The sequence below is a fragment of the Ambystoma mexicanum genome, chromosome 2p, assembly GCF_040938575.1.
Source record: "Ambystoma mexicanum isolate Mex_15411 chromosome 2p, UKY_AmexF1_1, whole genome shotgun sequence".
Lineage (NCBI taxonomy): Eukaryota > Metazoa > Chordata > Amphibia > Caudata > Ambystomatidae > Ambystoma > Ambystoma mexicanum.
In genome coordinates this window covers 1,114,696,136-1,114,723,350 of record NC_090923.1, presented here as the reverse complement: position 1 = coordinate 1,114,723,350, position 27,215 = coordinate 1,114,696,136, and the positions used below count along the sequence as shown (strand labels likewise).

General features: G+C 49.7%; 1 protein-coding gene across 2 annotated transcripts in view; it reads right to left on the bottom strand.

Annotated features, from left to right (window-relative positions):
- The window catches only part of LOC138567171 (early endosome antigen 1-like), a 1,584,277-nt gene that overhangs the window by 373,523 nt on the left and 1,183,539 nt on the right, over positions 1 to 27,215 (bottom strand). The gene's annotated exons all lie outside the window — the stretch shown is intronic.

Here is a 27,215-nt window from a genome sequence, read left to right as displayed (position 1 = left end):
CCAATGAAGAGTTGATCGTCCACTCTGACCCGGGACATGCGTGAAATATAAAAGCTTAACGCTCTCCTAGGATCAAGCCTATGGAGCCTCTCCTCTTCCTTACCAGAATGTGGAGGAGGATAAAACGCCGGAAGAACAAACTTCTGGCCTAAATGAAATTCCGACACCACCTTCGGAAGAAAGGAAGGACGAACTCTAAGGACAACCCTGTCCTTATGAAACACAGTGAAGGGTGGCTTAACTGAAAGTGCCTGTAACTCACTCACTCTGCGAGCGGAAGTGACCGCAACCAAAAATACAGTTTTAAGAGTTAACAGTCTCAAAGGGCATGAATGCAAAGGCTCAAACAGAGCACCCATCAGAAACTTGAGAACAAGGTTCAAATCCCAACCGGGCACCTGGAAAGGTGACGGAGGGAACACATTAGTGAGCCCTTTCAGAAACTGAGAAATTAAAGGAATTTTAAAATAAGAACACTCTTCAGGCGAGCGCTTAAATATGGACAGCGCCGCCAGGTAACCTTTAACGGTACCCACTTGCAAGCCCCTGTGGGCCAAAGAAAGCAAAAAAAGACAGAACCATGGGAATGTCACATGCAAAAGGATCCACATTCTTAACCCTGCACCAGTCGCAGAACTTACGCCAACGGCAACGGTACAGGGACTTTGTTGCGGGCCGTCTGGCCGAGAGCAACACCTCCATCACCTCTTCAGGGAGGTCCCAATCCTTATACCTCAACCTTTCAGAAACCAAGCATGAAGGTTGAGGGGTCTGACCTCTGGATTGAGAACCTGACCCCCCTCCCGTGAGAGCAGATTGTCTCGGTAGGGAAGACGACGTGGAGGGCAGATGGACAAGTCGAGAAGGTCTGGGTACCACGTCCTCCGGGCCCATGCCGGAGCAATGAGGATCATACGGGAACCGAACCTCTGTAACCTCCGCAGTACTTGCGGGATGACGGGGACTGGAGGAAACGCGTAGAGCAGTGGGAATGACCACTCCACCACGAACGCGTCTCCTAAGGCTCCTTTTGGAGGAAATTCCCGCGAGCAGAACCTCTCGCACTTCCAGTTGACACTGGAGGCGAAGAGATCCACTTGAGGGGTCCCCCAAAGGGCGAAGATCTCCAGGAGAATCTCCTGAGCCAACTCCCACTCGTGAAAGATCGCGCTCTGCCTGCTCAGACCGTCCGCCGTCTCGTTTTCGTCTCCGGCCAGATGAACTGCCGAGATCGAAATTTCCTGCTGGATTGCCCAGAACCAGAGCTGCATGGCCTCCCTGCACAGAGGAAGTGACCCTGCCCCCCCTTTTTGTTGAGGTAGTGCGTGGCCACTGTGTTGTCCGTCAGGATCAGGACATTCTTCCCTCGCACAGTCAGCAGAAAAGCCTTCAGGGCTAGCCTGACGGCCCTCAGCTCCAATAGATTGATATGGAGTCTGGACTCTGACGGAGACCAACGACCGCTGACTGTCAACTCGTTGGCATGAGCTCCCCATCCCGTGAGGGATGCGTCTGTCACGATCGTCACCTCCGGCCAGGGTAGCCAAAATGGAGCCCCCTTCATCAGATTGTCTTCGACGGCCCACCACAGAAGGTCCGGGTGACCGAGGACGGCACCTGAACAGGGTCTGACAACCTGCCGGAGGACTGAGACCACTGGAGCTTGAGTGCCCATTGCAAAGATCTCATCCGCAACCTGGCCTCTGGCACCAGAAGAATGCAGGATGCCATGAGGCCGAGCAATCTCAAGAACTCGAACGCTGGGAGACTCTGGGCAAGTTGAAACTTGTGCACCATCTGCTGAATGTGATGAGCCCTCAACTGGGGAGGAAAACACTGCCCCAGGGACATGTCGAGCACAGCTTCGATGTACTGGAGCCTCTGAGTTGGTGTCAAATGGGACTTCTTTAAGTTGAGGGAGAAGCCCAGCTTGTGGAGGGAGTGGCAGGTGACTGACAGATGATCCAGGACTTGCTCGGGAGAGCGCCCTGATCAACCAATCGTCCAGGTAGGGGTAGACGTGAATCCCCCCTTTCCTGAGGTGCGCTGCCACCACTACCATGAGCTTGGTGAAGACCCTCGGGGTGGAGGTCAATCCGAACGGCAGGACCCGAAACTGAAAGTGCGAGTCGCCAACCGCGAACCTCAGGTACTTCTTGTGCTTTGGATGTATCGGACATGAAAATAAGCGTCCTTGAGGTCGAGAGACACAAACCAGTCCTGAACTGAAGGGCCTGGAGGACTTGAGAGAGAGTAACCATCTTGAACTTGTCCTTCCTGAGGAGTTTGTTCAACCCGCGCAAGTCCATGATGGGTCTCAAACCCCTGTCTTTCTTGGAAATCAAAAAATAAGGGGAATACCATCCCTTGTTCTTCTCCGCTACAGGCACCAGTTCTATGCCGCCTTTCTCCAGGAGGGATTGAATTTCCTACGCAAGGAGCGGATCCGGACTCTTCAAAGAGAGATTCCCCGGTGGATTGTCTTGAGGCCTCTGCCGGAAAGGAAGACAGTAGCCGTGGGTTATGAACTCCAGAACCCACCCATCTGAAGTAATGGTGCACCACTCTGCAAATTGCTGCGCCAGCCTTCCCCCAACCAGCGAACCATGGGACATGGCCTCATGACTGAGCTGAAGCGGCTACGGCGTTGCCCGAGGGCAAAGAGGCAACAGCCCGAGCGGCCTTGGCACCTCGAGTACCTTGTTTTCCACCTCTGGCACTCCTACGGTGGCCCCTTTGACTGGCAGCTCCTCTCGCTTTACCAAAGGATGAGTAATAACGAAAGGAACCTCCCCTCCATTGCTGTCCCCTAGGACGAAAAGGCGGAGGTTGGCGAACTGCTGCGCCCAACGACTTCACTGCAGCTTTGGAGGTCAGCCTTGCTGCCAAAAAGATGTTCCCCGTCAAAGGGCATGTTGAGGAGCCGGGTCTGCACATCAGGAGCAAACCCCGACTTCCGCAACCACGCAAACCTGCGTATCACGGTGCTCGCCGCCATGGACCGGCTGAAGCAATCTGCCATGTCCAAACACGACTGAACGGCCTCACACATGGCATCCTTGCCATCCTGAACCATGGCAAGGAAACCATCCTGTTCGTCCCCTTCGGGAATATGTTCAGCCGCTAAGGAAACACAGTTCCACAGAGTGTGCGTGAAACGTGACAAGGCACATACGGAGTTGGCCGCCTGAAGCGCCATACCCCCTGAAGTAAACACTTTCTTCGCCCAGGCGTCAAAACGACGCTTGTCATCCCTATCAGGAGGGATGGTAGGATACAGCGCCTGCTTTGCCGGGGCCGTAGCCGCCTGCACCACCAAACTCTGCGGAGTGGGGTGCTTGGTCAAGTAGCAGGGGTCGCTACTGGATGGGTGGTATTTTTGCAGCAAAGACTTGCCCACTGCCGGGAGACTCTCCGGAGCAGTCCAAGCCACTGCCACCCTCCTCTGCAGAGCCATATGGAACGGCGGTACTGGGTCAGTTGGTGGACCTTGGTCGAGGATATCCGTAAGGTCATCCTGAAGAAAATCCCCTGGGGGAGCAGACCATCCCAAGTACTCGGTGACCCTAGACATAAGGCGCTGGTACGAGGAGTCGGCATGAGTGCCAGGCTCAGGCCTACAAAACTCCACCTCCGGAGAGGTGTCCAGCCCACTGGCATCGTGCAGGGACTGCCTCAGGTCCTTAATTTGGCTATGGCCCGAAAGAATCTTGTCTGGCACCGTATCAGGAACCATGCCATCATCAGAGCCCTCATCCACCTCTGAAATAAACTCAAGATGGCTGTAAGAAGGCACAGAATTTGGAACAAACCCATGCTTGACCTTGGGCAGAGCCTTTCTAGGGGGTTCCACCGAGCCCCGGGGTACCCCCGTCGAAACAGCCTCGAAAGGCATTGAGGGTTTCGATTGAATCGCGTTGACGCTGAATGCGGCACCTACAGCATCAACGGCGTCAACACAGGCCTCGAGGCCGGAGCCCCGAGCGTGTCCCTCGGCAGCCTGGGCGCCGATGGCGTCGACGACTTCTTCGGAGGCGGGGCCTCGAAAGAGTGCGTCGACGACCTCAGCGCCACCGGCATCGACGCCTTCCTCGAAGACACCACAGGTGCACACGGTCTCCAGCACGTCGAGGACCGGGACCCGGAACGGGCATGACGAGAACGATTCCCCTTGTCCGAGTGAGACCTTTCCCGCGAATCGTGCCGACCTCCCGAGCCCGAAGGTGTGCGAGCAGTGTCTCTCGACCGATGACGACTGACCCCACTCGGAGGCGCGGACGGACCAGTGCCCTGCGATTTGAGAATCGCTAACATTTTCTTCCCGAAGGAAGCCCATTCCTCCAGCGTCGCATGCTTGGTGGGATAAGCGACCCGCTGACGGGCGGAGTCCTCGGATGAGGACGGGGAAGACGGCCGATGACGGCGCTTCCGGGAGTGCCTCGAAAAGGCAGAGGAGTGGCGGGACCAACTCCGGGACCAAGACCAACTGGACCTGCGACGACGATGCAGAGAGTCGCCCCTCGAATCGTCCGTCGAAAGCCCCGGAGACCTCGACTTCCGTGGCTTGGACACCTTACCTACCAACAACTTCTTTGTGCGCTCCCGCAAGGCTTTGGACGTGAGCGACTGGCAGTCGACACAGTCATCCGTGTCATGGGCCTCCCCGAGGCACCAGAGGCAGGCGTTGTGCGAGTCCGTCACCAACATCTTGGACCCACAGTCCCCGCACTTCTTAAAGCCCGGACGCGGGGTGGAGACGAGGTAGACATCTTCACGAAGAATAAACTTCACAATACGAACAGGTTCGAAGAACCGAGAAAGAACAGAAACTCCAAAGAGTTGAGGCGCGCCGAGATCTCCGAAGCGAACACGTTTGCGGAAAAAACTGAACTGAGGCTACGGGCGTCGTGCGTCCTAATTATAACATCCAGTGACGTCGGCCGTCGGAGGAGGTCCTCATGGGCGGCGTATCGACGTCATTGATACAGCACGCAGACGCTGAAGATTTTCCGAAGCAGCACAGCTGTGGTGATTACATGTCATAGATATGGAATACATTGGAGGACCCAATCACCTCGAAATAGGGATTAGTGGAGCAGACTGATGATCGTGAGCAACAAAATTGCAAACATCTGCCAAGAGAGTCTCATTCAGACTCATGCCTAAGAGCAAAATCTAATAAGCATATACTCAGTCGCTGTTAGTCATGTGGCAAGGCTAATGTGGCCTTTTCACTAATGTAACATGGTTCTACATGGTGGAATCCATTTTACCTGGCTGGGTCCTTTCTTACCCCCATATTCCATTCCACAAAATGGAGGTTGTCTGAAATACCCAAGGGGTCCCATGATTATCCCGCCTCCCGCTTTGAAAATGAGAGAGGAGGTGGCCATCTTTGGCCTCTGGATGCCTAAATCCCTGGACCGGTGGCTGTAGTAAGCCTGAATCCAGTTCTGACTTCCATATGCAGATGCTTATCTGGGATATTGTGGATTGACTTCCTTTGTGTGGGTGGCCTTCCTTAGTGCATTGGTGTGTTTGCAGGGACGGTCTGCCATTGGATAACCATGCTTTTGTTTGAATTATGTTTGGTGTGTGATTGGGTGCTGTGTTTACTCACTGCCTCCAGAGGTCGATAAAAGCACACCTCCTTCCCCTTCATCTGTCTACTGCTAAGCCCACCCCAGAAGGAACAGCATGCAGTGCTCCTTCCTCCTGATCCGGTGGGGACAACTGGATCACAGTTACTACATGAAGGCCTGGTCTGCCTGAAGCTCCTGCCCCTGCCTGCATTGCTCAATAAAGAAGAGGGAGTCACTTCACAGTCAGTACTCTGAACACACACTGTGCCGAACCGACCCATGTTTTTTCATCCTAAGACATCAGCACCCTGGTTCTACCTACCCCGTCTCGGAAGCTCCAGAGGCCAGTGCTGTAACGCTCACTTGACTCCCATGGAGGCGCTGGCCTATGGCGCCAGGACTGATGTCTTTTATGAGCCTGGCGCCCTACATGGGGTTGCTGGGTCCTTCCTTGGGGACTGGATGTCCGCTTTCGTGGACGCAGGGCTTGACCTGGCTCCCCGGGAGCAGGCATCATGACAGCACTCCCCCCCAAGGCCCCTCCCAAGGTTGTTCCCTCCGGGGGTTTTGGTTTGTCTGGGAAGAGTCGGTGGAATTTCCTGACTAGTCGAGGTGCATGCACATGGTCGCTGGGTTCCCACGACCTCTCCTGAGGTCCGTACCCCTTCCAATCAATTAGGTAGAACAGTTTTGACCTAAACATTTTTGAGTCTAAAATGTTCTTCACTTCGAATTTGGGCTCCCCATCTATTAGAATAGGTTCTGGAGGTTTGAGTAGTCGGGTTCCGGGTACCACTGGTTTCAGAAGTGACACATGAAAAACAGGATGAATTCGCATACTAGCTGGTAAATCAAGTTTAACAGCCACTGGGTTAATTATTGCCATAATAGAATAAGGTCCCAGATATTTTGGGTTAAAAGTTCGAGGCCCTTTGAGTGGTAAATGTCTGGTAGCTAACCACACTTGATCCCCAATCTAATACGGAGGTGCTTCACTCCGATGTAGATCAGCATTCTCCTTGTATTTTCTCTTGGCTTGTTGTAAATGCGTAGTTGCCTCTTTGAAGGCTTGGGTAATTGTAGAATGCAGATGTTCTACTGCAGGCATTCCGAGGTTCTGAGGTGAGTCAAGGTTTGAGGTTCGAGGGTGATGCCCAAACAAAGTATAAAAAGGACTGTGGCCAGTTCCAGAGTGTACCGAATTATTATATGCGTATTCGGCTATCCAAAGAATGTCTTCCCAGTTGCTTTCAGATTGCTGTATCATACACCGTAAGTACTGCTCAAGGGTCTGATTTGTCCTCTCGGTCTGACCATCGGTCTGAGGGTGGTGACTGGTCGATAATCTTACGTCGATCTGCGCCATTTGACAACATTTGCGCCAGAAGTGGGAAATGAATTGTCTTCCCCGGTCAGAGATTAGTATAGATGGGAATCCATGTAGCCGAACAATATTTTCGAGGAATTCTTTGGCTAGGACAGAAGCTGAAGGTAAACCTTTCAAAGGAATAAAGTGGGCCATTTTGGAAAACAAATCCACAATTACCAGAATAGTATTGTACCCCGAACAAGGAGGCAGGTCCGTAATAAAATCCATTGATAGGGTGTGCCAGGGTGCTGGCGGTATGTCTAGAGGTTGAAGGAGACCGGCTGGTCTTTTCTTTTGACTTTTATTTTGGGCGCAACACCACAGGACATCACAAAAGATTTAACATCTTTTCGCCAAGAGGGCCACCAAAATTGTCGTTTCACCTTTTCCTCTGTCTTGGCAATACCTGGGTGTCCCTTTATTAATGTATCATGATAACCGGAAATAACTAGTTTGTGTAATTCCTTATGTGGCAGGAATAAGCGTCCTTGGAAATAAGGTAAACCATTATCTATGGTAAAGTCTGATCCCTTTTGTATCCAATCATGTAAGGTTGTAGGGTCCAGGAGTTGTTTCACTCTAGCTTGAATGTCTTCAAGCGTCTGTAACAAAGTCATAACTAGAATCCTCTGTTCGGGAATTATCGGTACTGGTTCTGAGTTTGTATCAGATTCTCCCATTCCAATTCGGGATAAGGCGTCTGCTTTGCCATTCTTGCAGCCAGGTCGATAGGTAATCACGAAATCAAATTCAGCGAAAAACAAAGCCCATCGGAGCTGCCGTGATGACTGAGCCTTGGCGGTTTTCAAATACTGTAAATTCCGGTGATCAGTGATCACTGTGATGGTATGTCGAGCTCCAAGCAGATAATGCCGCCAGGCTTTAAAAGCGGACTTAATGGCTAACAGTTCTTTGTCCGTGATTGCATAATTAACCTCGGGGGCCGAGAATTTTCTGGACCAAAATGCTACGGGATGCAGTTGGTTGGTTTCGGGATCTCTTTGGGACAGGACAGCTCCCACGGCTAGGCTGGATGCGTCAGTCTCGACGACATAAGGGAGATCTGGACGCGGGTGTTTCAATATAGGTGTGGAGGTAAACTTAGCTTTTAAATCCTGAAAGGCCTGCTCGGCTTCTTCAGACCATTCCGACTCCTTTGGGTGTCAAGATGAAACCTAGAAACTCGACTTCTGTGGTATGGAAAACACATTTCTCCAATTTAGCAAATAGTTTGTGTTGGCGCAGTTTTTCAAGTACTGCCCTGACGTGTTTTCTGTGATCAGATTCCAAAGAGGAGTACACCAGAATGTCATCGATATATACGACAACACAAACATCGATGAGTTCCCGAAGGACATCATTCATGAAGTATTGGAAGGCAGCCGGCGCGTTACACAATCCGAAACGCATCACCTGGTACTCGAATAATCCGTATTTAGTACGGAAGGCAGTTTTCCATTCGTCGCCTTCTTTAACTCGTACCAGATGATAAGCCCCCCGGAGATCTAACTTGGTGTATATGCAAGCGTCCTTCACCTGGTCAAGGAGTTCAGGGATCAGAGGCAGAGGATAACGGTTTTTAACCGTTATCTTGTTCAATGCGCGGTAATCGATACAAGTTCTAAGGTCGCCTTCTTTTTTGGGCATGAAGAACAAAGCCGAGGATGCCGGGGACTTTGACAGGCGAATAAAACCATTAGCTAGGTATTGATCCAAATATTGTCTCAAATGCAGATTCTCAGGTTCGGTAAGAGCATAAATCCTGCTACAAGGGGGGCACCGGGCACCAGATCGATTTGGCAATCGTACGATCTGTGAGGAGGTAACGTGTTGGCCTGTTCCTTTTGGAAGACATCCTGAAAGTCTTGGTATTCCGGAGGTAGTTGCATGGAGGCAGAGGTTACAGATGCTAGATTAATCTTCCGGTTTTCTGGGTAGCAGGTTTGTGTACAATCTGGGAAATTTTCTCTTAGCTCGCCAATCAATTCGAGGATTATGTGTCTCTAACAAAGGGATTCCAAGAATAACCTGAAACTGTGGAACCTTGATTACATCAAACACAACACCCTCCCGATGGCCGTCGGGACCAATAAGAGTCACCTCAGTAGTGGAATGTGTTACCGGTCCAGAGGCAATTTCAGTTCCATCGACTGTGGTGATGACATCTTTGCTGGTTTTAGGACGGAGAGGGAGGTTAATCCTTGAGACCAATTCACGATCCACATAGTTTCCAATAGCCCCACTATCGATGTATGCCTTTATTGCATGCAACCGCTTAGGCTGTTCTGGATCTACGAGAACCATTGGCACAATGAAATGCGAGGTCTGAGAGTTAGTTTTCAAGCTCGGCAAGCGGACCCCTACACTTGTCGGGCGGAGTCGTTTCCCGAAACAGAGTCTTCATGGTTTTAATCAGCGGCTCCAACCGCCTTTCGGGGCGGTTTTGCCGGGCAATCTCGTAGAAAGTGTCCAGAATTCCCACAATAAAGACATAATTTTAACTGCCGCCTCCTTTCACGTTCCTTTTGAGTTAAGGGTCCTTTAACCCCTCCAATTTGCATAGGCTCAGAGACATCAACTCCCTTGGGATTGGCATGGGTCTTGACCAACACCCGGGTCTCAAACCTGGACCGATCTGCTTTTCTGTTTTGAAGTCTGTGATCCAATTGGACCACTAAGTCTATATACTCTGTGCATTCTTGGGGCGGATTTACAACTTGGGCCAAGACATCTTTAAGTTCTCCGCGTAGGCCTCGATAAAACAACGAGACTCTTTTATCCTCTGGCCATCCCGTTTCCACAATTAGTCTATTAAAGGTTGCAATATAGGAGGTCCTGATTGCCCTGTCGCAGGGATAGAAGTTCGTCATCCAGAGCCTGCCCCTGAGAGTGTTGAGCAAATAACCTTTCCATGCTTGCTTGAAACCTTTGAAAATCACGGAGAATCGGGTCATCTTGAGTAACCAGTGGAACTGACCAATCGGCAGCGCAGCCGCTGAGATATGACAATACAAAGGCTACCTTGGTGTGATCATTAGGGAAGGCCCCAGGTCTGCATAGGAAGTGCAAACGACACTGATTCATAAATACGGCGAATCGTTTGGGGTCCCCAGCAAAGCGTTCGGGTGGGGCCAGCGGCATGTTTCTGTCATGATGCCTTCCTCCAAGGAGCCAAACCACGCCCGGCACCCTCAGAGACAGACACCATGCATTCAAGGGAAGTCCCAGCAGCCCCAGATGGGGGCCCTTTGGACTCAGTCCTGGCGCCGTTGGCGTCAGGCTCATAGGGGACATCAGTCCTGGCGCCATCGGCGTCAGGCTCATACAGAAGTAGTTTGGGAGTAGTGCTTGGTGTAAACTTACCTGTGCAGACCATGCTGCAACTTCCAAGACTGGAAGGAACTATTTTTCTAGGGACTACTTGATCTCTAGGGTGTGACCGGTGGAGGAATACATATTTCTGGGGGAAGAATACATACCTGGAACTACTTGAAAGGCTATTTAAGCCACACCCAAGCAGCAGACCACGCTTCGCTGGACGCTCACCGTGCCTGCTCCTGCCTTGGTCCTCCATCACGCCTGCCAGCATCCTGGAAACACCTAAAGAAGAAAAGGGAAGAGAACAGGTGAAAACAAGAACCTTACCTGATACATCTGCACTCCGGATTCTGCACGCCGACGATCCTGCAAAGAAGGCAAACATTTTAAACGCGCATCGCGTCGCGCGCAGCACGCTGCATTTCACTCACCTGCACGTGGCGTTTTCGAGTCCTGCGACGTCCATCCGGAGCTTCCACCGCCATCCAGCACCTATTGGAAGGAAGGAGAAAGAGAGGTAAGAAGGGAAACATGAATCTAAGTAGAACTTACCTGTGGTTCAATTCCCTCTCCGCCTTCGGGTTTGTGCCATACCTTCGGCATCTCAGCACCCCGGCCCCTAAGGGGAAAAGAAACAGACATTGTATTAGTGAGAGCATGTGAGAACATTAGCAATACGCTCACTCAAGACTTACCCATTTGCAAGAGAGACACAGCAGCTCTTTTCGGGTCGGCGCCTTACCTCCGGCATTGCCGTACCCCGGCCCCTATGGGGAAAAAGACATTGGACATTAAAGGAGATACTTAAAACTGCAAAGGAATCTTTCATCGGAATTCTTACCAGAATTTGGCTTCATCCAAATCGCCTGCAGGCCGGAATCTTCTCCAGCATCTGCGAACGAAAAGAACAGATGAGTGAATATAAACCCAAACTTGCCATAAACATTTGCGGTACGACGGAAATGGACAAACTAGTTTAAACTCATCAATCCAGTGAAGTAACTGGAATCACAACGCGCCCCTGCATCAGAAGCAGGATGGAGAGCTCATCATTTTGGTCCCTAAGGTGAGTCTTTGCAGGGAATCCCAAAAGGGTTTCACGGAGGGAGAGAAGGGAAGTGGGAGGTCGGAACATCACCCGCAGACTATTAACCCTTCCTTTTCACACACAGTGGGATATTCCTCCGAGCCAGAAAAGCCAGGTTGGGGAATCCAGTCCAGTCCATCTTCCGGGTTTTACGCATCTCTGCAGAAGAGGTCACAGCAGTCCCAGCCATGCCCGCGCCTCCGTGGGAGCCAGGTGAGCATTACAGTTTCCAGGTAGATTAATCTGCACAGGGTTACTGGAAACCACAGGAGCGGGGTTCCCTCCGGAACCGGGTAGAGGAGTTTGCCCAGCTTGACCTTGCAAAAGCTGTCTGGCCAGGTCATCAGTTCTTTCCTTTGATATTATTAATTCCCTCCTGAGGGCATTAGTCTCTTGACGAGCGGCATGTACTTCGGCCCATAATTTCCCCAGTAATTGGGCCAACTGATCAGTCTCAGAACTTTCCATAGCGCCTGGGTGGGAATTTGTAGGAAGGCTTCGCATTCTGTAACGCTCACCTGACTCCCACGGAGGCGCTGGCCTGGTTCGCGCTGCTGTGACCTCTTCTAAGGTGATGCGCAGGGTTCAGAAGACGGACTGGACCGGGCCCCCTAATCTGGCTTGTCTGGCTCGCAGAAGTATCCTTCTGTAGGCGAAAATAAGGGATTAACTGTCTGCGGGGTAATGCAATCGGCCTCCCACTTTCCCCTCTCACCCTCCTCGAAACCCTTCTGTGATTCCTCGTAGCGTCTCACCTTAGGGTCTGGAAGGACGAGCTCTCCATCCTGCTTCTGATGCAGGGGCGCGTTGGTATCCAGTTACTTCACTGGATTTTCGGATTGGTGAGAACCAAACTTGCTTGGCTTCCTGGTAAGTTTTTTGATAAGAGGTTCCCCTTGTGTCCATGCATTAATGTACTAATGCTAGTGTCTTTTTCCCCATAGGGGCCGGGGTACGGAATGCCGGGGAACAGGCACCGACCCGAGATGAGAGGTGAAATCCTTGTAGAAATCAGATAAGTCTTTAATGAGCGTTTTTTGGTAATGTCTTTTCATTCGCTCATTAACACTGATGTCTCTTTTTCCCCTAAGGGGCCGGGGTCCGGAAATGCCAGGATGCGGCGCGGACCCGAAATGAAGAGGGAATGAATCAACTGGTAAGTCTTAACATGGAGATTTAGCTTTCCTTATTCCCTTCTCTCTCTCACCTTTTGTTCTGGTCTTTTTCTCCCTAGACGCTGGGGCGTGACTGCGAATCCGGATGATCGCTGCTGAACATGGAGGCGCCCTGAAAAGGTGAGTGGAATGCGGCGCTGCAGCGATCGACGCGATGAGCTTTTAAATAAAAGTCTTCCTTTTCAGGATTGTCGGCGAGATGTCTCCGGGATGCGGATTTAGCAGGTAAGGACTTTTCCTACTTCTGTTCTCTTCTTCTCTTCCTTTGCAGGTGATCCAGGATGCTGGCAGGCGTGGCAGAAGTCAGGATGCAGGAGCAGACACGGTGAGCGTCCAGCTGCTAGATGCAGAACAACGCGAAGCATGTGTGGCTGTTCGGGTGGGGTTTAAATAGCCTTGGAAGAAGTTCCAGGTATGTATCCTTCCTCCAATCAGGTATGTATCCTTCCCCGACCACGCCCGGATGGTAAATTAGTCCCACAGGTAAAGTAGTTCCTTTCAGGCCTCAAGGAGGCCGGGATCCTGCAGCATGGTCTGCATCAGGTAAGTGCACCCAAGCACTCCCATAATGAGCCTGGCGCCTATGGCGCCAGGACTGATGTCTTTTATGAGCCTGGCGCCATAGGCGCCAGGACTCTGTCCAAAGGGCACCTATATGGGGTTGCTGGGTCCTTCCTTGGGGACTGGATGTCCGCTTTCGGGGACGCAGGGCTTGAACCGGCTCCCCGGGAGCGGGCATCATGACAAGTGCAGCTCCTTGACTTACAACCGCTCCGCTGAACTCGCTTCTCTGCCTTTCTTCCATGGCGGACTCATCTCATGTGTAGGTTTGCAAGCTTTTCTTCAAAAGTTTACTGGGGGCTTCGCAAGCCAAACCCCAACATAAAAAGCTGATTGCTCTGCCCGGGGATGGTGGAGGAACCCTGCATTGCTAACTACCACTGACCACAGCTTCGTTGCCTTTCAACTCCTCTGGCTCAGCCCCTCAGACCCTTAACCTGGAACCACCGAATTGTCAACAGTCGTCTCCCCAAGGGTATTTAGAGTCCCTTGTGAACTGGTATGTCGCCACTGGATCTACTGTGGTTGCCAAACAACATGCACAGTAACCACCTCTGGAAACAACTAACTGCCTGCTTTAAAACTGCCTTTTCAGGCCCAGGATATTGTTCCTCTGACTTTCCGCTCTACTGGTGAGGCCTTTCTTCACTTGTTTTTTCATCTCTGTGTTCTGTCTTTTCCACCAGAGGTTTTCTGTGGGCATCACTTCACCGGAACTCGAGAAACTGCTCCTGGGACACTTCTGTAGAAGGAAACCCTTTCCTTCCAAAGACTACCCAAAATCCACACAACCAGTCACACTTGGTCTCGTTTGCAACTTTCTGGCCTAGAAAGGAAAAATGTTTTACTTATCTGTGATTTCATTTTTCCTTTGCAATCTCTTAAAACTGCTTTACTTACCTGTAAAGTGTTGTACACATTTGTTTGATAAAGTTGACTAGCCTGTTAGTGTAATGTGTGTAGACTCTACCTAACGTCCACCACCTGAGAAATAAACATGGAACAACTCCCCTCTGCCCCCCAAAAGCCTGGGCAAGTTATTCTCCAGGAAGTCTATATTGCTCCCTGGCTTAAGACAATCATGGGCCTTTCCAGCTAAGATTCTGCACAGCAATTCTCCTTGATGGGCTTGCCTGCTCCACCAGAATGTGAATTGTGGTTCTTGGCTATTCAATGCCCCTCTCCCATTCTCCAAGGGTCTCTAGGCCTTTAGCCCTTCTAATTTCTGGGAACATGTAAATGCATCCTTGCATCACTCAAGCTTTGGCTCCACTCATCTTGCCGCCTTTGATGCCCCTTTTAACCCTTGGCCCTCTTGGCTAAGGTTGCTTACCTGTCTTTGACCGCTCTGGGCACTCAGTCCCTCCTCCATCTCCAACCTCTCCCTGCCTCTGAGGACATCCCCCTTCCTCTCTCTAAATCTCTTCCAACCTCTGCCAAACACAACCCTTGCCCTCCTTCCTACCTCTTCCCTCCTTCCTGGTCTTGGCCTTTTCCAACTCCATCCTCTCCCTGACGCTTCCTGCTACTTTCTGGCTCACCTCCTGCATGGTCTTGCTGTCTACCTTGCTCCAAAATTCCTTGCCCTGCAGCTTTCTCTACCTCCTTTTATATTCTGGCTTATTAGGGAAATAGGCATATGTGGAGGCCTTACTGGAAACACTTGGGTCTGGTTGGATATGGGCAGATGGGGCTGGCTAATGGCTGCTAAGCTCCCCTATTGGCCAGGTGTGTCTAATTGTGTTTGTGTGATTCACTGCCAGCCTGCAGCACCAATGCATCATCCGTGGGATACATTTTGGACGAACCACGGCCTGATTCAGCCATTACATCCCTGGGTTGTTTGTTCTCTACACCTCATTGTCTGCCAGCTCTGCATTTACCTACAGCCTCCCATGTGATTCCTAGCACAGGGAACTTTTTTTTTAATGCAACATTTTTTTATTGTTTTCATCAAAAAAGCCAGAAAAGGAAAAGAACACAACGAACGTAACCATCATTGCTTGAAACGGTAGCATTGACAAACCAACAAAAATAAATTGCTGGGCATACTGCAGAAGTCTTGCGCGAATAGCAGTCACAACAGTTCCCGCATCACAACCTATCCACTGAACACCCCCTACCACCCTCCCCCTTACCAGGGGAACTCTTGATAAGATCGCAATCGTGGTCTAACCTGCAGACTGTGGTTGCTCACCACCTCTCTCTCAACCATTCTTTATTGACATTGCAGCCCACAATCATGAATAGTGATTGACATTGATGAATTACAAAGCTCAAGTTCCCTTGTCTAACAGTATCAGGGGGACTGAGTTATGACATTTGAGTCCACGATTCTAACAGTGACAGGGTGAATGTGGGTGGGCTTAGTTACAAGGTATGGATTTAGAGCAGGGCCATGAGCGATCCTCCAAATACCACCTCAGGAGCACGCATCATATAGTAGACCAAGTTACTTACCCCTGGTAATGTTCTTTCGATTGGATGTTCCTCCCACGTATTCCTTTTGTTCTAATCATGTACTGAATGAAGGACCGCTTTTGCAAATTGTGCTCCCTGACTGGAAGATGAATCCAGACAGTAATGTCTCACAAAGGTGTGGACAGACAACCAAGTTGCAGCTGAACAAATGTCTTTGATTGGGACACCTCTTTGAAGAGCAGCAGAGGTTGCCATGCCCCTTGTGGAATGTGCTCTTAGACTATCCAGCGGCTCCTTGCCCGCTAATCTGTAGCATTCACCAATAGCCAAGATGATATATCTGGATATGTTTTTTTTAGTAACCGCTAGAACCAATTTGGGGCCAGAATAGCCAATTAAGAATTGGTCATTTTGGCAAAATTTAGCCATTCTGGATATGTGAAAACTGAGAGACCTTTTTGGGTCCAGTCTATGTAATCTTTCTTCCTCCTTTCCTGGATGGGGAGGTGGATAGAAAGTCGGTAAAGTAGTTTTATGTGAGAAGTAGAAGTCTGTGACTACCTTAGGTAAGAAAGAAGGTTTAACCTTGAGAATAACCTTGGCTTTATGGAAAACTGTATGAGGAGGTTTACAAGAAAGAGCCTGCAACTCACCCTGCGGGCTGACGTTATTGCAATAAGCAAAACTGTTTTTAATGTCAAAAGTCTTAATGGGGATGAGTCTAAAGGCTCTAAGGGAATGCATGTTAAACACCAAATTGCTATCCCATATAAGGACATTGAATGGAACTGGTGGAAATACATTAGTGAGACCTTTTAGGAAATGAATAATCAGAGGGATCTTAAAATATGAATCCTCCTCTGAGGAGCGCTTGAAAATAGATAGCGCCGCCGGGTAACATTTAATTGTTCCAACCTGGAGCCCCAGATTGGCCAGATGTAACAAAAAGGAAAGCACCATAGGTGTGTCACATAGAAAGGGATCCACATTCTTATCCCTGCACCAGCTGCTGAACTTGTTCCAACGGCAGCGGTACAAAGATTTAGTTGCTGGACTTCTGGCTGAAAGCAAAATCTCCATCACGTCATCCGGGAGGCGCCAATCCTTGTATCTCAGCCTTTCGGAAACCATGCGTGAAGGAGAGTCTTCACGCCTGGATGGAGAACCCGACCTTCCTCGTGCGAAAGAAGATCCTTTGTTTGAGGAAGAAGCATTGGATGGCACACGGACATGTCCAGAAGGTCCGGGTACCACGTCCTCCGATCCGGAGCAACTAGGATCATGGATTTCCCGAACTTTCGCAACCTCCTGATCACGTGACGAATGACGGGGACTGGAGGAAACGCGTACAGGAGTCGAAATTCCAAGTCCCCACGAACGTGTCTCCTAGAACTCCTCTTGGGGGAAATTCCCTGGAGCAAAACTGTTCGCATTTCCGGTTGACACTGGTCGCGAACAGATCCACTTGAGGGGTTCCCCAAAGGGTGAAGATCTCTTGAAGAACTTCCTGAGCTAGTTCCCACTCGTGGGAGACTGTGCTCTGCCTACTCAGAGCGTCTACCACCGTGTTCTCCTCTCCAGCTAGATGAGCTGCTGATCGGGAGATTCCTTCTTGAATTGCCCATAACCAGATCCGCATTGCCTCTCTGCACAGTGGTAGTGACCCTACACCTCCTCTCTTGTTGAGGTAGTACATAGCCACTGTGTTGTCCGTCATTATCAGGACATTCTTTTCCCGTACAGAGGGCTGAAAGGACTTCAGTGCTAGTCTGATTGTCCTCAGCTCCAAAAGGTTGATGTTTAGTTTGGACTCCGATGGAGACCAATGACTGCTGATTGTCAGATTGTTGGTGTGGGCTCCCCACCCCGTGACTGAGGCATCCGTCACTACCGTTATCACTGGCCGTGGCTGCCAAAAGGATTCTCCCTTGAGAATGTTCTCCTTGCAAGCCCACCACAGAAGGTCCTGAGAAACTCTGCTCTGAACTTTCAGGAGGTCCTACATTTTGCCTGAAAACTGGGACCATTGTGTCCTGAGAGCCCATTGGAGGGATCTCATTTTCAGGTGAGCCCCTTGCACCAGGAAAATGCGGGATGACATGAGACTGAGCAACCTCCAAAAATCAAAGGCCGGAAGATGCTGGGCACTCTGGAATTTGGAAACCATCTGCAGAATGTGTTGGGCTATCACCTCAGGTGGCAAAGCTTTCCCAGAGGAAGCATCCAGGACTGCTCCAATAAATTTGAGTCTTTGAACTGGTATCATGCGGGACTTGTGTAATTGAGGGAAAAGCCCAGTCTGTGGAGCGAGTGGCAGATTACGCTGAGATGTTTCAGGACTTGTTCGGGTGAACAAGATATAATTCGAAACGCCAACCGCGAACCTCAGGTACTTTCTGTGCTTGGGATGAATAGGCACATGAAAGTAAGCATCCTGAAGGTCCCATGATACCATCCAGTCTTGGAGTTGGAGAGCCTGAAGGATTTGGGAAAGTGTAACCATAGCTGACACCTACACCAGTGCCTCCTCCTCCAAGGAAACTCTCACCAACATCCTCTTTGTCGTTCCTTCGCCTGACCTATGGACCCTTCATATGGTCTCTCTGCTCTCTCCTTTTTCTTCCTCTCCCATTAATGGTGGCACCCGGTGGGATGCCCTCCTGGCCTCCTTCCACTCCTCTAAGGTCATCATTAATGTATACTCTAATGGGACTGTCTTGGTCCAAGGCCCTCAGGCCAACCTTCACCTCTTTGACAGACGCCACCCGCCCTCATCAACTTCCTTTCTTCTACTCCTGTCCCCTCTCTCCCCTCTGTGACTACCTCACCTCTCCCTTCTGCCTCCTCCTCGGCTACCTTGCCTTCTCCTTCCCTCTCTGCCCCCTCTCGGGCTCCTTCTACACCTCAGAAGGGCGCACCTCCGACCTGTACCCCTCCCCGGAAGTCCTTCAAGGATGGCAACCTTCTCTTTATTGCCACTCTTAACTCTCGCTCTGCTGTCAAACACTCCTCTGATATCTGCCGCCTTCTTGAAGAACTTGACCTTGATGTCCTCGGCCTCACTGAGACATGGTTCACAGCCAGCTCTATCACTAGCTTTGACACGCTACTACCTGACGGCTACAGGATCCTCTCCGCACCCAGGTCCAACCGCTCTGGTGGGGGTGTAGCCCTGATCTTCCCCAAGTGGATTCCTGCCTCTGTCATTCCTACATAGGCCTACTCCTCTTTTGAATGCCTTGTCTGCAGGCTCTCTCTCTCCCCTAGCCATTCCCTTACTATGGCTACTATCTATCGGCCACCTGGTCAGATCTCCTCCTTCCTTTCGGAGTGGGTGGACCTCTCCTCCTCATTCCTGGCCTCAACCACTCAACTCCTCCTTCTTGGGGACATCAACATCCACCTGGATGCCTCCTGTCCTCTCTCTGTACTCTTTCGTGACCTCTGCGACTCTCTCTCACTCACTATTCTCCCCTCTGGCCCGACTCACTCTGCAGGGCACACGCTGGATGTTCTGATCTCCTCAGACCTTCCTCTCTCTGTTCCCCTCTCCACTCCTCTCTCCTGGAGTGATCACTGTCTCCTCTCCTCCAACCTCACCCTCCCTACCCCTCAGGCCAAGCCACCTCCATCACTGCCACCCACCTTCTCGGTCATCCGACCCATGAAGGGCGTGTCAGCTGAGGCTTTCGCCGCCACCTTCTCACCCCACCTCCCCCTTTGGCTGACTCTCACCCTGTCACAGCCCTCTCCACGCTCCACTCTGCTATATCTGATACTCTTGATATCCTTGCCCCTGTCATGAGAATCCGCCTGAAACCCAAAGCCAAGTGCAACTCCTGGTACATCTCTGACCTCGTCACCCTAAAGAGCAAGTGCAGGGTGGCCGAGAGGAAATGGCGTGCTTCATGTACATCCTCTGACAAACTGGCCTGCCGTCTGCTCCAGAGGCAATACCGGCTCTCTGTCCTAACCAAGAAGAGAGCTCATATCCAAGCCCGCATCTCTTCGGCATCAAACAACTCGGCTGAACTCTTTAAAATCTGCAAGGAACTGGCCAATCCTGCCGCAGTCTCTACCTCTCCTGTCCCTTCCCAGGCCCTCTGCACGGCACCGGCTTCTCACTTCATCTCTAAAACTCAGGACATCCTGTCCTCACTCTCCTCCTATCCCCTCGCCCCCCCCTCTGCCCTGCTCTTCCTCTGGCCTTTCTGCAGCCTCCTCTCCTCCCTCCTTCTCTGCCTTTCCCCTGTTCTCCACTGATGAGGTTTCTAGACAAGTCTGATCTATGAAAGTCTCGTCAAAACAGGTTTGCCCCTGTTCCTCCAAAACCATAAAGGACCACATTGACTCCCTGGCTCCTGCCCTTGCTGATTTCTGCAATCACCCCTTTTCCACTGGAGTCTTCCCATCCGCCCTGAAGCCCTCCCTTGTGCACCCCCTTCTTAAGAAACCCTCTGCTGACCCCTCCTGCCCGGCTAACTATCGCCCCATCTCCATCACTCCCTTCCTGGGCAAGCTCCTGGAGAAACTGGCCATCTCCTAGCTTACTCTCCACACTGAATCTGTCGGCTGTCTTCATGACCATCAGGCTGGCCTGGCTTCAGAGCTGCCAGAAGCACGAAAACTGCTCTCCTGAACATCCGTGAAGACCTGCTCTCCAACCTTGAGTCCAACACCCCCTGTGTCTTCATCTTGCTTGATCTTTCTTCTGCCCTTGACACTGTCAACCATGCCATGCTGCTCAACCGTCTCCGTGATAACCTGGGTATCACTGGTCAGGCTCTGGCGTGGCTGACTTCTTTCCTCTCCGACCGACCCTCCCAGGTCCAACTTGGGTCCTTCCACTCTGCTATCTTTTTCTCTACTTGTAGTGTCCCCCAGGGGTCTAACCTCTCTCCCTGGCTGTTCAACCAATACCTGGCACTCCTGGCCCACTGCATAGCTGCTCTCTGCCCCAAATGTCAGTGCTACGCGGAGTGTACACTCAGCTCATCTCCAGGCTACCCTCGGCCTCCTCCTCTACTTCCCTCATCTCAGACTGTCTGTCTGCTATCCAGGAATGGTGCACCGCCAATGACCTCTGCCTTAATGCCAGTAAGACCGAGATTCTCCTCATCGGCACACCCACTCCCTCTTTTCCTGTATCTCTCTGGCCGGCCTCTCTTGGGCCCCCTTCCTGCTCCCACCTGCAAGGCTAAAAATCTCGGGGTCGTCTTCAACTCTACACTCTCTTCTCTCCTCACATTTCTGACGTCTCTAAGAAGTCGCACTACAAGCTACACCTCCTCAAAGGTATTCTTCCTTTCCTCTTCTTCCCCCAGAAGCTCACTGTCTCCAGAGCTCTGGTTCTCACCATGCTGGACTATTGTAACAGCCTCTTTCTAAATCTACCTGCTTCTACTCTCTGCCCTTTGCAAATTATCCAGAACAGAACTGTGAAACTTGTCCTTGGCCTCAAGCCCAGGGATCGTATCCCTCCAGGACTGAAATCTCTGCACTGGCTCCCAGTGGCTGCAAGGATTAAGTTCAAAACCCACTGCATCGTCCACAAGGCCTTCTGGAGCCTGGGGCCTTAATACGTTCAACTCTCTCTTCCTAAATACCTTCCTTCTCAAGCTCTTCGCTCAGCTGCCTCCAATTCCCTCATGGTCAGTCGCTTCTCCAAGCAACGAGCTGGTGGTAGATCTCTCTCTTGGGCTGGGGCCTCCCTCTGGAACAGCCTCCCTGCCTCCCTCAATCTTGAGGAGAATCATCTTCCGTTCCGTAAACACCTCAAAACGTTTCTCTTCTCGTCCGCTTTTTCTCCTCTTCTCCCTTGCTGATTTCCTGGCTCACACGGGAACTGCACTGGTTACCTGGTCACCCTCCGATCTCGGGCCCAGATCCACTCCCCCGCCAGTCGGTTCCTGACAACCCCTGCACTTGGTGACTGTTTTCTGTATCCCTACGGTCCCACTTCCTGCACTTGACACCAGACGTCTGCACTTACCCTTTCACTTGCCACCTGCTGGCTGCACTTTTTTTTATTGTTTATTTATTGTTTATTTATTTATTGTTCTTATCCCATGTACTGCACTTTCCTCTTCCACTTCACCCCTGCACTTCTCCTCCTTCCCCTCCCTTGCACTTGCGTGATCTGAATGACACCTGGCCCACTAGGATCGTTGTCTGTCTTCCCCTGTTTCCCCCTCCCTTGCCTCGGCGCGCCTTGAAACACTTGTGTATAGGCGCGGTATATCGTATCATATCATAACCATCTTGAACTTGTCCTTCCTGAGGAACTTGTTCAAGTTTCTTAAGTCCAAGATGGGTCTCAATCCTCCGTCCTTTTTGGGAATCTGAAAGTATGGGGAATACCAACCCTTATTCCTTTCCGCTACAGGTACATGTTCTATTGCAGCTTTCTCTATCAGGGTCAACATTTCCTGCATAAGGAGCAGATCTAGAATTTTGAAAGAGTTGTTCCCCGGTGGATGATCCTGAGGCCTCTTTTGGAAAGGAAGGCAGTGACCTTGGGCTACAGTTTCCAGTGCCCAAGCATCTGAATTAATGCCTCACCATTCGTACAGATGCTGAGTAATTCTGCCTCCCACTGGAGTCATATGAGTCACTGGTGTCATGTGAGTCCAGGCCTCAGAGTAGTTTTGAGGCGGCTGAAGCAGCGGCAGATAGTAAAACTACGTTGCTTGGGTTGGTTTAGCACCTCCCGCTCGTCCACCACAAGGGAATCTTCTCTGACCTCTTTGAGCGGCTTGTCCTCTTCCTCTTCCAATTGAGTAGAATAGAAAGGACATACCCCTCCAGGAAGATGAGCCAGAGTAGGGGTATTGAGGTTGTCTAATGTCGGCGCTAAAGGATTTAGCCGCCGCCTTTGAGGTCTGTAGATTTTTCAAACTCTCATCCGCCTTGCTGCCAAACAACCTTGAGCCATCAAAGGGTATGTTGAATAGTCTACCTTGCACATCTGGTGCAAACCTGGATTTCCTCAACCATGCACATCTGTGTAACACTGTGCTAGCTGCCATGGATCTGTCGATGCTGTCCGCAGTATCCAGACCTGACTGGAGACATTCACCCATTGCCTCCTTACCATCCTTGATGATCGTTAGGAAGCCGCTTCTTTCCTCTCCTTCTGGGATGTGGTCAGTCGCCATAGCTACGCAGTCCCACAGTGTAAAGGTGTTAAGTTACAAGTCACACTAGTTGATTTTAATGCCATACTGCCAGCAGTAAAACCTTTCTCGCCCAGGCATCCACTCTCTTATCATCCCTATCAGGAGGGATGGATGGGTATGCTGACTGCTTGGTAGATGTAGCAGCCTGAACCACCAAACCATCTGGTTTCGGATGTTTAGTGAGATACTCTAGGTCGTTGCTGGATGGTCTGTATTTATTTGCAATATTGTTATTCACTGCAGCCGCAGTTTCTGGTGTCTCCCAGTTTGCGGAGACCCTTTTTGTAATGCAGTGTCAAACGGCAAACTTGGATCTTTCTGTGGATCCTTGTCCAAGATGTCTGTCATGTCATCTTGTTCAAAAGTAAGAGTAGGCCTGCTCCAGCCTAAACATTGTATAACCTTACTCATTAGTGTTCTATATGAGCAGCCAGCATGTTCAGTTGGATATGGTTTGCCAAATTCTAACTCGGGAGAGTGATCTAACCCACTGGCTGACTGACGGTTGTCATATAAATCCTTTAATCTGGACACATCACTGATTAATTCTTCTGGCACATTAGGGGTGCCCAAATGTAACCTAAATAGTCTAGTGTTATCATCAGAAGGTTGTTCTTCTTCATAGATGGCTGATAAAGACTTAAAGTGATTCAGTGTTGTGAATGCGTCATGTTTAAAGAGGAGTCTGTGGATTGAACACATGTAGATGCCACAGTGAGTAAGTTTCGCAATTTTCGAATTTGCACTTTTTGGCCTACTTTTTGGACTATGTGAAGTGGACTGTTCAGTTTTGTTTTGAGAAAGATAGAAATGGCAGCTGGAGAAATGCATCATGCAGCATAGAGAGAAAGGCTTGATTAGACAGATGCACTGGTACACTGAATTAGACACTGTATTGGATATTGGGCAGACACTGAGAAATTGGTATTGATGTTTTTTGAGAGACATTGGGCGGGTTTAGACCTAGCTATGTGCACTAGAGCACAATGAGAAATGCTGCCTTTTATTTTTTAGCTTGAATACATCTGAATCTGATTGAATTGATACTTGCATCTATTGTTTTCCTTGCATGACACCTGGAGAAAAGATGCAGACTTGCTGACCAGACCGAGACTTGCAGACCGCGAGACCATGATTGACCAGATCACATTTGATGGATTGACCAGACCATGATTGACAGCATCGCATGCAACTGACCAGATTGACCAGAATGACGAGACCTTGATGCCGCTTGTTCAGGATTCGTGATGGCTGACACCTTATGACATTTGGGGTCCGGCTGTTTTAAAGCAGCACAGACAATTGGCTTTTGTCACCTTGTGATGTGACACATTTGACACCTCCGCTTTGCAGCAGACTTCTGGGGAATGTCTCCGATTTGAGACCTTGGGGTATGGCTTTGTCAATGGCTGTGATCTGAGAAGGTATGCAGAAGACTGTTTGCTGATCGATTTTCTGGCTGACAACTGAAGTGCCATGGGAAGTGAAGATCCTGACTGATTGTGAAAGTCGACACCTTTGCAGCATTCTGTGCCAAAGATGAAAGATGTACAGCATTTGCAGCATTTTCATTTGTGGACTGCTTTGTAATCTGCAGCAAGGGGAGAGAATCCGTCTGAATGCCTTACCTTGTGATGGTCACAAGCTTGGGGTTAGTGGAACAACAGAGGAGAAATGCAAATGAGCAGGAAGACACGCTCTGGTGCATTTGATTTCCCGGTGCTAAACTACATCTCAAGAGCAGTGAAGTTCTTTGTCTCTTGTGGGAGTGAGCGAGAGGTCATTGATCCGACACCATAGTGCTTTGAAATCAGCCCTTGCATCCAACGTGGGCTGGTCCCTCAATGTGAAGAGAGGGGCATGGCATGACTGGAGTGAGCCCGACAGTGCTCTGAATCTGAATCTGATTTTGGCCTATGTGATGGGCCATTGCATTGCCAAAGGAGTGTTGTCATCTGAAGGGTGTGAGATACTACTGTGAATGATACATCAGTATCAAGAGGATAGAGAGGGAGAGTTTTGGAGATAGGGTGAGTTGAGGAAAGTGCTTGAGGCACCAACGGAAGCTTGCAGCAGTGAGCATGATTTGCTCTGAAGAAACATCTGTCACCTTCTGTGATAGAGCCTATGCAGTGAGGCTCTGAAATCTGTCACTGAAGGTTGTCCGTTTGTGAGGACACACTTGAGTTCCGTTTGCCGCTGGAACACCACTTTTGCTTTGGGCTGTGCTCTGATGCCCACACTTTTGCTGAACACACTCTTTGTTGACATTTGTGAACACATTTGTTGACACATCGCTTTGTTGACATTCTTTTACAACACCTTTGCACTGGCACTGATCTGTACTGACATTGACATTTTGCGCAGCTGTGAGGAAACACATACTGTTTGGTCCGTGAGGAGACCAATGAACTGGAATTGAACTGAATGGAATGAACTGAATGTATACACTGAATGCATGCACTGGCCTGAAATGTATCGATCTGACCTGTTTGGCTACTGACACCTTTGAATCTTTGTACACTTTGTCACCTGTACACTTTGAAAGTGAAATATTGTCATTTTGCACTTGACACATTGAAATTGAATTCATCTTTATGTCCACAGTACACATGTTTGCTTTGTTTTATTTTCGTTTTTGAATACATCTGCTTGTAGAGCCACAGTTGGCATCACACCTTTTTTGACTTGACGTTTGCTTGAATTGCTACATTAGGATTTCTGCTATGATTTGCCATTAGAGATGTGAATATGTTTGAATTTTGACATGCTTGCATTTTTGCATTTTGGGTTTTTGCATTATTGAGAAATGTCCATGTTAGAATGCCACATTCATCTGTCTAGAGATTTGCATCTAGAATGAATTATCTAATGATAAGAGGAGAGATTGTAAAACCAGATATTATGCTTGCCTGTTATGTTATCATTAGTAATTCATTTCATTCCTATTAGTGACATTAGTTATCCATTATCCATATTACTCTTCCACTTTGACTATGCCTTTTGGACAGAGAAATAGGCCTTGTTATATGAAGGGCCTCGTTTAGACATGTTTAGACATTATGTTATTATGTATGCAATTAGAGACACGCATGGATGTGTGCACTTAGGTATGAACACATTATGTAGCGCTTTGGTTTGAGTGAATGTTGTTAGACGCTAATACATGTAGCTGGCTCTGAAGCCATTTAGAAGCTGTTCGTTACTCGGAAGGATTGTTATGATAGGCTGTAAGCAGGAATGTGTAAACAAAGGCTGTCAGGCAGACAGATAAGAGGTAACTCTTGGCCGAGTAGAAGCGAATGAGACGTGCTGGCTTATCATCATCCCCGGGCCTGCTCGCAGACAGACAGAAAGGTGGGAGGGAATGCTGCCTTGCACAGACACAGACACAGAGCGGTGTGGTGAGAGAAAGGGATTTTTAGCTTGCAAAGAGCTGACAATGAAGGAATGGGAGGATGGTATTTTTCGTAACACACAGAGGAGAAGGCCATAGGACATGTACAAGATATGTTCTGAAATGTCACGATGACTAGAACACACTGAACTAGGGAGTACAAGACTGACATTGACAGACCTTTAGGCGCTTTTAGAGAAATGCTTGCTAAGAGAGTTTTGACATGTTACCATAGGGATGGGTGTACGTCATTGAATAGTATATCCAGAGGAGAGGTTTGCATTGAGAAAGGAGACTGACATGTAGCTTGGGGAAGCATTCTGGGAGAGCAGATGAGAGCAGAGTTTGAGATCGATCTGGCAGAGAGTTGGCAGGAGACCAGACCACTGAGGGGCCAAGCAAAGAGGCCCTGTGCAGGGCTGGCAGGGGGAGCTGGAGAGGAGAGAGCAGTGAGGCTGCTTGGGAGCAGATTGATCACACCAAATGGGGAGTATGTGGCCTAACTGATTGATAAGACACATGCAGATGGGGAATTAGGACATACACTCACACAGAGCTTTTGGTTTGATAAAGGGGAGATCAGACAGAGATTGTCTCAGAGAGAGAGAGAGATGATGTGCGATGATGGGAATGAGAGATGCTGACGTTATTAGCATTGGCTGCTTAGATTAGAATGGTAATAGGTTGCTATGCACATAATTTGCATTATCGTTAGAACCCATGTAGAAAGGGTTACAAATTTGCTTTGCTAATACTGATTGATCATGCCTTGTTATGCATGAATAAAAGTGTGTTTATTGTTGAATTATTTGTGTCATATGTTATTTCATCTTGGGTCTATTCTTAGCATTAGGGTATGTTTGTGTGTCCATAGCATTGCAATTTGGCAGTAACAGTGCACAGCCGCCCTGAGAGACATCTGTGCAGGGGGGCCAAAGTGGTCCACACCCCCTGAGATAGAGTTGCAGTTTGACAGATGGAGCTGACGAAGAAGACATTTTCAGACAAAACTACTATCGAATTCACAGAACAACCAAAGAGCACTGTTATGGAACTGAAGCCAATGGGCGCTGCGTGCGCTACTTATACTGATGATGACGTCGACAGTTGAATGGAGGCCCTCGAGG